The sequence below is a fragment of the Diabrotica undecimpunctata genome, chromosome 5, assembly GCF_040954645.1.
Source record: "Diabrotica undecimpunctata isolate CICGRU chromosome 5, icDiaUnde3, whole genome shotgun sequence".
NCBI classification, from domain to species: Eukaryota; Metazoa; Arthropoda; class Insecta; order Coleoptera; family Chrysomelidae; genus Diabrotica; species Diabrotica undecimpunctata.
In genome coordinates, this window is record NC_092807.1 from 62,381,911 (window position 1) to 62,395,866 (window position 13,956).

Genomic DNA, 13,956 nt, shown 5'->3' on the forward strand with positions numbered 1-13,956 from the left:
AAAGAGAATCAGCGTTTCTGTGGCTAACTCCGGCCCGGTGCTCAATCTTGAAATCGTATTCTTGGAGTCGTTCGATCCACCTGGCTATCTGACCCTCTGGATTCTTAAACTGCATCAACCACTTAAGGGCAGCATGGTCGGTTCGGATTAAAAACTTTCTTCCATAGAGGTATTGGTAGAAGTGCTCTACTGATTTCACTACTGCTAGAAGTTCTCTTCTCGTGACGCAATAATTCCGCTCAGGTTTCGAAAGAACTTTACTAAAATATCCAAGAACTCGTTCCTGTTCTCCTTGAATCTGAGACAGCACTCCTCCAATTCCCACATTACTTGCATCTGTATCTAAGATAAACTCTCCTTCTGGCAGTGGATACCCTAAAATTGGTGCTGTTATTAAATGTTTTTTAAGGTCTCAAAGGCATTTTGGCTGTCTGTATCCCAGCGATATTCTCTTGCTTCCTCTGTAAGTCGCGTTAATGGTTTAGCTATATCTGCAAACTTCTTAATAAACCTCCGGTAATAAGTACATAGTCCAAGAAAACTTCTCACTTGATGTTTGTCAGTTGGTTCTGGCCATTCCTTAATGGAATCGATTTTTCTCTTATCCACGGCCACTCCTTCTTTACTGACTATATGACCCAGATAATTGACTTTACCTTGAAATAACTGGCACTTCTTGGGGTTTAACATCAATCGGGCAGCTTTTAGTCGATTAAAAACGTTTTCTAAATTCTTCAGATGATCTTCAAATGTCTCCTCCAAGACGATTATGTCATCTAGGTAAACCAGGCATGTTTTCCAAGATAACCCTCTCAACACATTTTCCATAAGTCTCTCAAATGTCGCAGGAGCATTACAGAGTCCAAATGGCATAACGTTGAATTGCCACAATCCAGATCCTGTGGTGAGGGCTGTCTTTTCTTTATCTACTGGGTCCATTTCTACCTGCCAGTATCCAGACTTCAAATCCAAAGTAGAAAACAATTTACTTCCAGCCAATGTGTCCAATGTGTTATCGATCCGAGGCAGAGGATAACTATCTTTCTTGGTAACGTTGTTCAGCAAACGGTAATCCACACAGAACCTCGTCGTTCCGTCTTTCTTCTTAACCAGGACCACCGGAGAGACCCATGGGCTCGTAGAAGGTTCTATCACCCCGTCTTTCTTCATTTCCTGAACAATTGTTTCAGCTTCCTCTCTTTTCGCCTGTGGTAATCGTCGAGCTGTTTGACGAATTGGCTTAGCATTACCAGTATCAATTTTATGCTTAACAACGGTAGTTCTTTCCGTCTTTCCTCCTTTCGGTACGAAAATATCACGATACTGCCGAAGAAATTCCCTCAATTTCCTTTTCTCAATCTGATTCAGAGACTGTCCAGCAACTGCAACGATTTGGTCGAATTTGTCGTTGGAATTATCAGATGTTGTCGTCTGACGGATTATGGATGTCACAGGTACACAAGTTCCTACTTTTGTCTCTTTCTTGATGGTTACTGGGTAGTCATTGACATTGGTAAGTCTCACAGGGATTTCTTTAGCCGCAGTCACCTATTCCTTTCCAATTATGATTCCTCGGCCAACCTCGTCTTCATGGTTCCAAGGCTCCATCATAACGGGTGTCCCTTCGTCCACAATTCCCTGTAGCCGCGCTACTATGATTGTTTCACTTCTCGCAGGCACGACTGTATCTTCTTTAACGGCTGCTTGCATAGTGTTGTCATCATGTGGATCAAGAAATACCTCCTCGTTACCAACTTTGATTACCTTATTCTTAAAATCCAATTGGAATCCATGCGTATTCATTACGTCCATTCCTAATATAACATCCTCTTCGATGTCAGCAACTATAACAGTATGGACGAACTTTTCTGCTCCAATTCCTAATTGTATCTGGATTTCTCCATGAATATTGGCATTTTCACCCGTAGCGGTCCGAAGTCGCAACCTCGTTGGTAACAGTTTCTTACGGCTGTTTATAACTGTCGGGCGTATAATGGTTCTGGTCGCTCCGGTATCCACCAACAACGTATGCTTTTTATCATTTATTTCTCCATCTACATATACACTATCTTCACGACATTTCAAAGAAGCTATTAGTATGAGAGGGTCTTTGGAAAAGTTTTGGGTCGAAGCTGCCCCCTTAAGGCCGACCCGTTCTAGTTTTCCTGATGGTGAGTTTCTTGATTTGCGTCGTACCTAGGGTGCTTACAGAAACTTCGTACGTGTCCTGCTTCGCCACAATTCCAGCATCTTATGGTCTTCGTTTTCTTGTATGTCATGTTTTTCATCATATTAACGAGCTGGTCAAGTTTATCTTCATCTCCTTCCTCTTTTACAGTCCTAACTTTACTGTATCCGCCAGAGGCCTGCGTAGCTGACTCGTATTCGAGGGCGACGGATAAGACATCAACCAGCATCTTGTGACGAGCTAATCGTAGTGTTCTCTGCATTTCATGATCACGAAGACCATCAATAAACGTTTGAACGGCCAACTTTTCCATCATGTCTTCGGGAGCTGTTGGATAAGCATATCGTACTAATCTGGTAATATCTACCTCATATTTTTGAAGAGCCTCATCTTTCTTTTGTCTTCGATTTTTAAGCTGTGACTGATATATATGCTCCAAATGTTCGTGACCATATCGCATATTTAACCTCTTCTGGAGTTGTTCAAAATCATCCGTCTCCTCTACGGCTATGGTCTGAAGCACATCTAAGGCATCTCCTCGAAGAGCGATAGTCAGGTTTACAGCCTTTTCTTTTTCAGACCATCCATTCGCTCTTGCAGCTGATTCGAACTGTTTCATGTAGTTGTTCCATGACGATTTTCCGTCGAAAGTTGGGACTTTAACATGAACAGAACCTCCACTTCCTTCAAATTTCGGCCGTGTTTCCAACTTACATTTCGTTTCGTCTTCTTTTGTCTCTACTGTAATTGGATTGTTTCCTCTCTCTGCTGTCCCTGTTTCCTCTATCTTCCTTTCCATCTCTTTCATCTTTTCTTCGAAGGCCGACATATCGGCAGCAACTTGGTTTTTCAACGAAGATATTCTATCGTCGAAGGCGGACATCTCAGAAGTTACTTTAGAGATGTTAGCAGAAACTTTACTTTCCAGAGACGAAATCTCGTTAGAAACTTTGTTTTCTAATGAAGCGATGTCGCCGGAAACTTTGTTCTCCAATGATGCGATGTCACTAGAAACTTTGGCTACATCACCAGAAACTTTCAAAATATCGCCAGAAACTTTGTTCTCTAATGGTGCGATGTCACCAGAAACTTTGGCTACATCAGAAGAAACTTTCGAAATATCGTCAGAAACTTTGTTCTCTAATTTCGAAATCGACGAGATGACAGCATCTTCAAATATATAAGTCTCTAGGTCCAATCCTTCTTCCTGCAAAGTGTTCTTTAGTCGTTGGACTAACTCAGCCTTTTTTCCGGTAGAAGCTAATTCTCTGTCCTCGAGATGTCTTCTTAAATTCGTAACTGTAAGCTCATAAATCGTAGTCATTTTCACAATTGAAAAATATTCACTTCGGAATAACACTTGTTATATTATTATAAGTCTAATTTATCTTCTATCCCAATTCTGACACCATTTGTAATGTTTTTATTAATTCTAATTTATTGTTCTTATTTTAATTTACTAAAACACGACAATTTATTAAACCACTGTACAACAATTTATTTGACTAATTACATAATTTATCTATCGGGCGTTACAATTAAAACGCGAGCGCGAGCTTCTTTTTTGACTGACTGTTTTCTCCAAAAAGGTCCTGTTATATACCCAGTACCGTTAGACTAGAAAAGTCGATGGCCCTCTCGACTAGACAGAGCGGCGAAATGGTCTCTCAAAACTGGTATGTTTACATCGGCTCGTCTCTAGAAAGTTCGATTGTTGTTTTTATAGTAAAAAGAGGGACCCATCGTGTGTCAGGTAGGTATTACCTAGAAAATACGTGAATGAATGAGAATATTAGTAATAAATATATTTACGGTTTTGGGTCAGAATTTATCGTAACAGTTCATTCGATTACAACTTTAACATGACAATAACCGTCAGAAAATCCATATCATGTTATTCATCTTTAAAAAGACAACCACATGCAATGATAACAGTTAAATTCTCCTGTCAGTGATTCCATAGTAAATAATTATAAGGAAAAAACCAGGAAAACCCTCATATTACTATCACGACATGGTAAGTATTTGGTCTTACTTATAGTTTACTCTCAATAAACACCAAACTATATATAGTGATATTTTCTTTTTATTGATTTCCTCTTTTAATATGAGTAACCAGATCCTACTGCATTCTCCTAGGAATTTATTTTAGGAATTTTAATTAGAGCTGTTTCTTTGATTTTCCTCTTTTTATCATCTGTTTCTTTTAGGATTATACTTGAAGCTTTCCATCGAACCCTATGTTGATTTTCCCAACACATGAATGTACTGCTTGAAATTTAGCGATTTCCGGCAAACTGGAATATCTCGAGGCTCGTGCTACTCCCAAAGGGGGAAGACAAGTATCGACCTGTTTGCCTTCTGTCGTGCATAGGTAAATTATACGAGAGGCTTCTAAGAGGGCAAATAGACACAGTGATTGAAGAGTCAGGCAGACTGTCACCCAGGCAGTACGGTTTTAGAGAGAACAGGAGCACGGTGGATGCGCTGATGGAAGTCTTCCGGGAGTTACGCAGGGTGGGGGTTAACCAGAGGTGGGCAATCCTACTACTGTTTTTTGACGTTCGGAGTGCTTTCAACACATTAAAATGGAAAGAGGTAATGAAGGCTCTACGAGAGAGAAGGTGTCCGAGGTACTTGATGAATTTGGTCTCCGACTATCTGTCAGAGAGGAAAATTGTGGTAGAAAAAAAAGTTGTGGTTGATGTAACGGCTGTAGTGCCACAGGGGTCGGTCCTAGGACCCACGCTGTGGAACTTGGCATATGACGGGGTTGTGAGCCAACAATACGGAGAGGGTGTAACCCCTTTCGCATTTGCGGACGACCTCGCTATGCTGGTAGTGGCGTGGGACAGGGAGGACCTTATCTTTGGTGCACAGCGTACATGCAACCAAGTCGAGGAATGTGGAGGCTATAGTTCTCAAGACACCAAGGAAAAGGGACGGGATAACATTCGAATGTGCAGGAAAGATAGTGGTTCCAAAGAAATGCGTGAGGTATTTAGGGGTGACTCTGAGTCAAAACGGAAAGTGGGGGTGCACGTAAAGGCGGTGACTCAAAGAGCTGCGGTGAGATCCGCCGTGTTGGGGGGATCATGCCCAACAACGCAGGGCCCAAAACTAAGAGGAGGAGGGCCCTTCATTCTGCTGTGCAATCGATCGTTCTCTACGCTGCGCCTGTTTGGAGTACTGCAGTTTTAACAAAGGCGTGCAGAAAGCAGCTCATCCGAGCAGATGGGAAGAGTCTATTAAGGGGGCGTGTGCATACAGAACAGTCTCTGTCGAGGCGTTGGTAGTTATCACCAGGTGTATTCCGATGCACATGCTAGTGAAGGAAAGAGGAAGAATATAAGAAAGGGAGAGGTCCATAATGGTCTGGCAAGAGGAATGGAATGAGATGAAAAAAGTGGCGCAGTGGACGAAGTCGTTGATTCCTAATCTGAAAAGATGGATGGATTGCGGGTACCGGCTTTTGGATTACTTCCTGACGCAGATGCTCACAGGACATGCTTGCTTCAGGGCATATCTTTACAGATTTGGAAAGACAGAAAATGACAAATGCCTGTATTTTGAAATATCGGACACTGTCTCACACACTCTATTGATATGCGATAGATGGATAGGTGAGAGGAGCCTGCTTGAGAGAGAACTAGGAAGTAGGGTGCAATCAGTCACGTAACTGGTTGAGGAGATGCTTAGGTCGTCAGATCGGTGGAGAGCAGTTTTGAGATATGTGAGGAGAACATTGGAGAGAAAGGAACAAGAAGAACGGCGACCCGAAGGGAGGCAGGGTGCCCAGGAACAAGCAAGAAGATAAGGCTGAATGAGAAGGGGTGAGATTGAACATGAACAGGGAGGAACAAACGGAGAGAATAATTCAGTCGTAGTGAGAAAGTGCTGGAATGCGTGAAAATTGTGCGTGAATGAGAGATCGGGTGAATGCCGTGCTGATGTTGCGTCCCAATCAGGGCGATCCGGCCGGTAATTCACCGTTGAGGAGGGTGTTTTTTTAGCAGGTAGGTCTCTGGCATTGACGGCGATGGTGTCCGAACATCCAGCGCGGCCTCGGATATCATCGTGGCCACGCTGGACGAATCCTGAATAACCGAGACTGGAAGGCGGGTCTGCCTACCTTCTAGGACCGAGGTATGTGTCGAACATTTGGACCACACCCCCTCATAAAAGAAGAAAAAAAATGTTGATTTTCTGATGTGTGTCTACATACACATTCGAACATAAAATTAGAGTCACCTCGTAATTCGAATTTATTTTAGAAATAATTATTCTTTTATCACTATTTTCAGTTGTAACATAGGTTACTAATGGATTGCTTGAAAAAAATTGTTGTTGATGCTATTTTGATAAACGTTTGAGATAAAAAGGCCCCTTACCCTAATTCCTAAAAACCATTAAGTATAGCATAGTTTTTGTTTCTGTGGTTTGAACTTCAATTGTAAATTGATTGTGTAGTGTTGACACTGTAAGCACTGTTGTTCTGTTGTGACGGCGAGAATTGTGGCGGCGTTAGAAGGTGGTCACGGTCCGCGAGAGACCGGTCTGCTTACTCGAAGACCTAGCACAGGTCGAGGCAGAATGACAACAGCTAGTGATGACCGCCTTGTCGTTTCTAGTGCTTTGAGAAAACGATAGCTCGCGCCACTTTCTCTTTGAAATCATCTGCAAGAAGTGATAAATGTAAACGTAATGGACAATTAGGAGACTACTTCATGCTGCTGATTTATCTTCCCGAACTAGAGTAAATAGACCGCCGCTTTCCCGTGAACACCAAATTGTCAGATTGAATTTTGCATAAGAATACTTGGCTTGGACATACAGGGTTGGAGTCGTGTATTGCTTTCCGATGAATCGAGAATTTATCTTACGGGCTGAAACAAACGTGTAAGAGTGTGGCAACCGTCCAAGTGAGAGATATGCTTAAGCATGTGTTTCCGAGCGACTTCCATTTAGTGGAGGGTCATTTATGGCATAGAGAGGCATATTGTTTGACTCTTCCACGGAGTTAGTCTTTATCGAGAATGGGACATTAACTGCGCATAGTTACGTGGTACATGTTCTAGAAGACCATGTTTTACCGTTTACGGTTATTCTTGGAGAGAACGCAACATTTATGCATGATAATTCACGGCCTCACATTGCTTAGATAGTTACTGAGTATCTTGATAAGGTTCAAATCACACGATATGTCTGTCATGCTTGCAGTTCAGATATAAATTCCATAGAACGTGTTTTGGGATGAGATGAAGAGACGTTTACGGAGTCATATGTCAGCCCCCAGAAATTCATATGGTCCTGAAGCTATTTTCTTGTGGCATGTTAAAGTAATTAATATTTAAATGGGAATAAGCCACAATTAAAGGTTAAAGTATGTTTATTGACGTTTCAATTTCCACTTCGGAAATCGTTGAAGTGAAAATTAAAGTGAGCTTCGCGACATGTTGGTGTAATAATGCAACAATCTGCCGCAGTATATGATCCAAAATCTGATCCAAAACATGCCTCATACTTTGCTATAGCTGTTATTATTCTCAGAGGAGATAATACTCGCTGTTGAAGTTCTTCTTAAAATTTCTTTTGTATCAATAAAAAACATCTCAAATTAAAATTGTCCTTTTTTAATAATTAGTATATCAAAGAAAAATTGTTTATTTTTATTACTTTCAATAAACTTTCAAGGACAAAAACGTCGTTTTCTTTAAGAAATTTGTTACTAAACTATGTTAAAATCGAAAATAGTTAAAAAATAATACTTAATAATTTCTAAAATGAATTCAAGGTGACACTAATGAATACGAATACGAGGTGACACTAATTTTATGCTCGGCAGTGTATTTGAGATCTATCAAATTCTCTATTTTTAATATAAGATTGATGTTTACTTATTTTAACATTTAATAGTCTTGATGTTTCACCCAAATAAAAATGATCGCATTTACAGGCTGTTTTATAAATACAATTTTCAATTCTTTGTTCTTTGTTGTATATTGTTAGATTTAGTTTTAGATAAAATAGATCTCAATGTCTTTGTTGTTTTGAATGTTGTTGAAATATTTTTTATTTCTTCTCATTTGAAGGTTTTCCGATAATCGTTTTATATAGTATTGTTATTTTCCTGATATTATTCCCTATGAATTATAAATTATATAATAAATCCGAAAGTTCATAAAGCGAATGCACCACTTAAACCTATTTGTTGTACAATGAATTGTAGTGAACTGTCAAAATTTTTATTAAATATTATAGAATCATTTGCAAATAAAAATGACACATTTGTAAAAAATACACATTTTAAATAAATGATCGAATATTGAATTTAATTCAAATAGTATTTTAGTAAAATTAGATAATGATAATACATTGGCAACTAGAACAAGACTAAATGTATCAGCTATAATGGAGTTATTGACATTATGTACTGATAATTCCTATTTTCAACTAAATAATAAATTCTATATAGTCCAGTCGGGATAGCATTTGACCTTGCATGTCAAGCTGAACCAAATTTTATTATTCTAACCTTTAATGGGTCAATAGTAGTGTAAATTTAAAATCGCGACTCAATTCCCCCGTTGTGTCAGCCACCACCTTGATTTTAAAAAAGAACCATTTTTGCTCAATATCTTCTCCGTTTTCAATTTTTCGACAAAAAGAGAACTGAAATTGTTGCAAATACGATTTCCTACAATTCCTTTATTTAGAAATTTTTTCGTTTTCGATATTTTCAATTTTGATCTCTCTTATTTTTTGGTAAAATCAATATTTAAGTCGTAGGTTCGTTCCTGTTTATGACTTACTGCTGATGACATCACCGTCTAGGATTCTTTAGGCTTAGGAATTAAAATATTGATTTCCGCAAAAAATTAAGGAGATGAAAATTGTATAAAAAATAAATCTCTCTATTTTTGTTTTTTATATTTAAGTATGTCGTAAAATTAATAATAAACGAAATAATTTAGTTATTATACTTAGTCACTATTTTCCCCCTTAACTCGGAAAATATCGACCGCACGCAAAAATTTGCAAAGAAGAAATTTTAGTAAATAGCAATTACAACAATTTAAGTCTGTAACATTTGGTCGAAAAGTTTAAAATAGCTAGGATATTGAACAAAAGTAATTCCTACATTACCAATCCCCACAGGGTCCTACGCTCGCACCACTTTTACCGCATAGAATACTGCGTATTCTCAAGTATTAATTTTAGCAAAAAATGAAAGAGACCAAAATTGTATAAAATATCATTCTCTCCTTTTATTCACGCCGTAAAGTTAATAAGAAACAAGATAATTCGATAAATATTCTCTCCCCCCCCCCCCCTCCACTATTTTCCCCATAACTTTAAAAATATCGACCGGACGAAAAAATTTGTAAAAAAGAAATTGTAGGAAATCGTATTTGACAATTTTAATCCCTACTATTTTTGTCGAAAAATTGAAAATGGCTGGGATATTGAGCAAAAATTTTTCTCCTTTTTCATTTTCAAATTCAAGATGGAGCCTAACGCAACAGTTGGATTCAATCCCTCCTACAGGTTAGAATAAAAAAAATTTGGAGAAGATTGCAATGCAAGGTTAGGCATTTTTTTTGTCTAACTCAACTGGACTAATAAACAAAATTTTGGTTTAGCGATGGGTTCTAGTTTATTTCCATTATTAGCCAATATATTTGTGGAAGATTTTGAAACAAATATCATTTCTAAACAAAATTTAAAACCCACAGTATAGTGGAGATATGTAGATGATGTATTCTTAATAATGGCTTATGGACAAGGGTTCTTGGACACTTTCTTGAAAACGATAAAGAAGAGACAATAACAATTACCATGAATATAATAACACACTACCTTCCTGGATGTTTTAATCTCAAAGAAGGATACTAGATATGGGACTAGGTGTATAGAAAAACCAACACACACCAGCAGATATCTAAATTACAAATCAAATCACATCAATATTAAAAAGAAAATCATTAAATCCTTATATGATAGAGCCAAAATTACTTGTTCTAACGAAAATTCGTTCCTAGAGGAGAAACATTTGTTAACATCTGTTTTATTGTTGTTGTTGGTTGTTTGTGTTTATATGACTGCGGACACTAAATCCATTCGCCAATCTTACAATTTTTACTCATTTTTTCATTAGTCATTGTTTCATATACAATCTTATCCTAAATCTATTACTAGTATTGATCTCTAATATATAGTCTTCATAGTTTTTTTTTTCTTCGTAATTTTTTTCTAGTTTTTTTTTCTATTAGGTGCTTTTTAGTTATTTATATATAAAATAGGTGATGGGGTCCTCAGAGTTACACAGCAAACTCTTCTGTAGCTATCTACTTAATTCAATAGCTACTTTACTGTGGACTGTCAAAGTTCCATTTCACATTTTTTCTCTTTTTTTTAATTTTTATTTTTTTTTTAATTATTAATTTTTTAATTTTTAATTTTAATTTTTAATTATTTATTACTTATATATTTTTTTTATTTTATTTTATTTTTTTATTTATTTTTTTTAATTTTCTTTTTTTTATTATTTTTTTTAAATTTTTTTATATTCTAACAAATTACAAAAAATACTTACTCTATATTTACAATTACAATTTCAGTTTAATATCTTAAACATGTTTATACAATAAACTATATAAAAACTAATTGTTTTCTAATGTTAATAAATAATTTAAATTAATGGGATGGTGGACATCGGTCAAAGAATACAGTGAATTTAAAAAATTATTAAGGCAAACCGGAGGAATACTGCGTACGGGGGAATATCGCGCATCAGTATTCAAACCATCAAAAATTTTGGCACCAAAAGGTCAAAAGCAAGTAGGATCCGTAATATCTTGGGAAAGAGGGAAAAATGTTACCATAGTATGCGCTGTAAATGTTTCAGGACAGTTTGTCCCTCCTATGTTCATATTCCCTCGAATACGTATGAATCCACAATTAATGAAAGGAGGCCCAATTGAAGCAATCAGATGTTCAAAAAACGGTTGGATAAATGAAGAGTTATTTTTCGACTTGATAAAACATTTTTGTCAGCATATAAAGGCCTCGAAAGGAGATCCAGTCCTTCTCATATTGGATAACCATGGGAGTCACATTTCTTTGGAGATTTATACTTACTGCAGATCACAAGGAATTTTTTTGGGACCCTAAAGAATGCTTTCAATCGTGAGTGCGACTTGTATCTGAGAACTCATACTCATAAGAAGATCACACATTTTGAACTTGCTTCCATTTTTAACAGAGCATACCTGAGAGTTGCCACGATGGACAAAGGAATATTCGGGTTCCGTGCTGCTGGAATATGGCCCATAGATCCTAATAAATTCTCTGAAGATGATTTCAGCTTAATAGATCACACTGAAGTTTCACATATACACGTTGTAATGGACTTAGAAACCGACGTTACCAATGATGACAGGGCCCTTGATCAGTCGAGATATGACGAAACTTTGCAGGGAACTCCACCAAGAAATACCGAACCCCAACCGGGACCATCGAGATGTGATGAAACTATGCACAAGACTCGATCATATAATGCCAAATTGAAATCAATCCAGCAAGCCGCACCCCAGCCTGGAACGGCAGGAAATATTAAAACTCAGTCTAGTATACCCATTGAAAAGCTAGCTCCCCTTCCTTCCAAATTTATAAAGAAAAGCTCCAAATCACATGCAAAACAACACTCAGAAATTTTCACTTCCACGCCACTAAAAACGCAATTAGAAATAAAACAAGAAAACAGAAATATTAAGAAAAAAGCTGAAGAGGTCAAAAAAAAATGAAATCAAGAAAAAAACGACACAAACCGTAGGAAAACTGGCTACTAAAGCAAAGAAACGACCTGTACGCAAGAAAGCTGGAGTTAGAAACTTACATTTTGATGATTCTGAGTCTAAAAGTTATGATGAGAGTAAGCGTTGTGATGATGATGAATTAGATGATGTAGATCTAACATTAGAAAATGAGGAGTGTTTGGTGTGCGGTGAATTTGGACGAGACAAAGAAATTTGGTAACGTTGTGTAATGTGTTCGAATTGGGCTCATTCAGAATGTAGTGGTTGGGACTCAGGAGCAGTTAATTATACAAGCGATATGTGTCCCAAGGTCGAACGAAAGACAGTCAGAAAGTAAAATTATCTCTTTAATGTTTTTTTTTAATTTAGTCTTTAAGAAATCTGTTTTGTTTACAATATTTGCTTTATTACACAAAATTTTTTTTCGAATAAAGATTTATTTAATTCTGCGCAGAATTACCCCGTACTTTGGGGAATACCGCGCAATGACAGTTTTTTAAAGGAAATTTTTTTCTTCAAAATCTGTTAAACTTTAATCCTATTTTTTATGGGAATAACGTTCCCAATAAATACAAGTTTCAGTAGTTAAATTATGGAAGTTTGTTTGCACATAGGAAACTTTTTGTAAGTATTTTACCTTAGGTGCGCAGAATTCCCCGGTTTCCCCCAACCTTATTAGATATAAGAGAACAGTCCAAAATGCTGTGGTATTATTACTGTTACTCATCAGACCACAAGTACATTGTGGACTATCAGCTAGATTCATTTTAATATGATGGAGTAAGACAGTGGTTAAATCTCATTCTGCGTATAGTTCTTGTCATATCCTTTGTCGACTCCATTTTAGAAAACTAAGATTTATCCGTAATATGGTTTCTGATTGCTTTGTAATGGTTTCCTGTATTTATATTCACATTAATATACCTTTCTTTCCATTTTTTCTTAAGCTCTTTGGATATGTCTCATTCTATATATCTAGACGTACAAAGATAATGAGTTAATACTCCTTATGTCACCGCGTTTTTTGCCAATTCATCTAGTATTTCGTTTCCAGTTATTCCACAGTGGCTTTTACTCCATGCCAACTTAACAGTTTTGCCTTGTTGCTGAAGTTTTTTAATTTTATTTTTTATATATAATTCAATGTAATTTACTTTTGATTTAGGATTTATGGCACTAATTTTACTTAAAGAACTTTTGCTGTCACTATAAATTATAAACTTTGAATGATTTATATTAGATAAATATTTTAGTGCTTCCACTATCGCTATTAATTCAGCTGTGAATATACTTATAATGGAATTGAGTTTAAACATTTTACTGTTTTTATTATTGTTATCCCAGTATGCACATCCCGCACCTTCGATACTTTTGGATGCATATGTATATAGCATATATCTGTTTTATTAAAAATGATCATTTTTTGTCGTTTATAAATAAGGAATTTTCAAGAATCGACCAAATGGAACAGAACAACCTAAAACAGGATCCTACAGTATACACAAGGAAATACGAGGAAAATAACAGTACCATACATAAACGGATTATCAGACAAACTTTAAATGATAGGAAATAAATTCAACATTTCAACAACATTCAATATTGGTATCTATTTTATCTAAAACTAAACTCAACAATATACAAGAAAGAACAAAGAATTGTATTTATAAAATGCTCTGTGAATGCGATCATTTTTATTCAGGTGAAACATTATATATATATATATATATATATATATATATATATATATATATATATACATATATCTTCTTCTTCCTATGCCGTCCCCATTAACAGAGGTTGGCGACCACATTTTTAAAAGCTTCTCTGTCTTTTGCAACGTGGAATAATTCGTCTACAGTCATGTTTGTCCAGTCTCGAATATTTCGCAGCCATGACTTCCTCTTTCTACCTATTCCCTTTTTACTCTACCCTGACTCCCTGACTACC